We start from the raw sequence: 3,196 nt of genomic DNA, 5'->3' as shown, positions 1-3,196 counted from the left end.
ATGTCTAGGGAAACTTCTACCAAGTTTTGTGAAGAACCTCAGGAAGCAAACAGATCTAAGGGCTCTCTATGCAATAATTATTTCTTCAGGCTTCCTGAAACCCCAAGTTGGGGAGGATAGAGGGAACCGGTTTTTCCTTTCCTCTATGCTGGAGCTTATTTCTCCTGGTGGACCTCTGGAGGAGAGAGGGAAGTGTATTAAAAAAGCATTTATTGCATTGACTATCTGTGTCACCTACCAAATTGTTTTTTTTTTTTTGAAGAGGCCAACACATTCAGGTGTCTAAATGCAGAGAAAGAGGAGTGACTCTGAAACATGGGCAGGGAGAGGGAACCGAAAGCTTCCTCTTCTCTTCCCAAGGTATGGGTGATACAAACTCTCTGCATCACCTGACTTACATAGCTCTTTCCCTTCCCCAGGGTGAGTGAGATAGCCACAGTCCAATTTTCGAAACTGGTATTTTGTTAATCATTAGTTTCTACCTATCATTCAACAATTGTTTGAGAACATTTGGTATTTTGTAAGTAACCAATTCAATTACAAGCATGACAGGTCTTCAGAGTAGAAAAATTAGAGAACAATTTTCTCCTTTATTTTAAACACTTTATTTTAAACGAAATAATTTTGTGCTCATAAGAATAGCACATGTACAGCAAAGTAAATGAGGTTTTTTAAAAAAAACTATTAAAAAGAAAAGAAAATCTCCATTTCAACAGCTTGCTTCACTTCCAAATTATCAGCCCGTGCCTTTATGTACAGGTGTAGAGTAGACCATGTGCAGAATGAAACATCGCTGGCTAAGAGATGAAGTAGATGGAAGAAGTACATGATTTGCTATTTTTAAAGATAAAGTGGCCCCCAAATCCTTTGAGATCTTAACGGGATCCGGTATTAGGAAAAGATGCAGCTTCTCCCTAATGAGCACACAGGACTAAACACACATCACAGGACGAACCATATTTGACCTCTGGAATTTGCAAGTAACAAAATGAATGACAAGGCCTCATGCTGTGGGGGAAGGGACAGAAAGTGGCGGGGGTAGTGAGGGGGAAAGTAGGCTGGCTCCTGACGCACTTTCTGGTGCTTGGGAGGGGAACTAGGGACCTGAGCCCACTGGTGACGTTCCTGCCACGTGATCAGGAGCAGACGTATGCAGAAGTCTCTCTCTTCCAGGTACCAGCAACCAGCTCCTTATCTCCGTGGAGGAAGGCAGACTTGAAACCGAAGGACAGAGCGGGGCGGGCAACTGCCCTATAGCCCAGCAGGTTGGTACAAGCCAGGGATTCCTGAGGGAGGGGTGGTAATGGACAGAGGCTACTGAGCAGAGGACTCTGCTTTTCAGATGCCGCCCCCTTTCCACCCCCATTCATTTTGGCACAGAAGATTGTGTGAGTGTTGGGGGTAGCAGCTCTGATATTCTCGGAGAACTGTGGGCTAATGGCAGAAGGAAATATGAGAAGGAGTCATTTCCCAGGGATAGCTACAAATCCTTCACTGCCTGCAGATCACTGGGTAGGAATGACAGCAGGCTAAGACTTGAGCTGATTCCAAGCCAGATACTAGACTCCTTTCCAGATGCTCACTGACTTGGTGCAGGAAATAGATGGGGATTGGGACAGGGTCACTGGAGGGAGATCAGGGGTAAAGAATACCAACTGAGATATCAGGGGAACAGTGATTGAGCTACATGTGCCTTATAGAGGAGGAGGATGGGGGAGGGGACAGCGGAAGGAGTGGGGGTGGTGTTGGCCTAATCCCTTTTAGGTAGCAGGATAGGGGAAGGGGTCCTGACTCCATGCTGAGGAAGGCGGACTGTCAAAGGCCAAGGCTCAAGTTCTCCTTTTCCCTTCTCCATCCCCCAACCATTTTGGATCCCAAAATGGTAGGCAGAGGTGACCAAGGGTGGGGGTTACTGCAGAGGAGAGAATCAGGTTTAGTAGGAGGCTCAGCTCCTAATTATGGAGTGACTCCTCAACTCGGAGTGATTCAAAAGGAGGTATTAAATACCCAAAATGTTAGAGTTCAGAAATAATTTGTCCCTTCCACTGTAGAAATCTGAGTGGGTTTATTTTCTGGGTTTGAGGGGAGGAAGGGGTGAATGCAGTTCTGTAGTTATATCTGCCCTGCCTTCTGCTTCTTCAGAAAAGTACCCCGCTATTATCAAGGGACCCTAGGGGTGGGGGTTAAGTGGGGGTCATGGCACAGAGATCGGAGGACAGAAAGACCTGCTTTCTGACTTTCAAAGTCCTGAACTCTACTCATTTTGGTGAAGTGAGAGTTGATTTGGGCAGGGAAATCAGACACAGGGAAACAGTTTGGGAGTAATTTTTCTTTTCTGCAGCCTCAGGACTAGAAAAAGGTAAACTGTTGAGGGAGACATGTGGAAGAAAATCAGAGAACACAGAAAAAGGAAGATGGGCTGAAAGGTGGGAACTGGGAAAGTTTTGGCTAAGATTCTGGGTCATTTCATTGCCAGTCATTTCATCTTCTAATCCTTCACCATCTGATTCCCATCTCCCCACAGGTCTTCAGGTCTGTGGCTGTGGGCAGCAACCCAGCCAAGGAAAGGGAAGACCTGCAGCATCAGTACAGGTTAGTGAGAGAAGGAATGTGTTCTACCCTGGAAGTAGAGCAAAAGCCAGGGTAGCCACTGCTGACCTCCCGCCAATCCTCCTCATTACAGTTTCAAGACACATTGCAAGGTCCTAAGGGAATGTGATCCTTTGCAGCTGGCGATGCCAAAATGAAGGTTATAAAAGGGAAGAGAAGGAGTAGCATTTGCCATACATTCTGAGGCGATCAGAGCCCCCCCTGAAATCTACATATGCTTTTTTTATAAGTTTTATAAGTGGAAGGATGAGAAAAAAATGAAAATACCCCTCAATTCTTGCAGTTCTTCCTAAGTTGAAACTACACAGCAGAGCCAGAACATAGTTGAGACACCATTGTCCTCTGTTTCTTAGCACATCTATCTCTTTAATGGTAGAGAAAAACACCCTTGACATTTCCTGCAAGATTGGTTCATGTAAGAAGTGTGTGGGGAAAGGAATCTAAGGGTAAGAGTGCATCTGGAAGGTGGATTAGGGTGGGCTGCGAAAAGCATTAAAAGCAACTATTGACACCTTGCATCACAATCTAGACCCTTAGAGTTCCTTTTCTTTGTCTTCTAGGACAGGCAACAAAGACAAATTGCAAC

Source organism: Apodemus sylvaticus, chromosome X, assembly GCF_947179515.1.
Source record: "Apodemus sylvaticus chromosome X, mApoSyl1.1, whole genome shotgun sequence".
Taxonomy (NCBI): Eukaryota; Metazoa; Chordata; class Mammalia; order Rodentia; family Muridae; genus Apodemus; species Apodemus sylvaticus.
Note: the sequence above shows the minus strand (reverse complement) of the source record.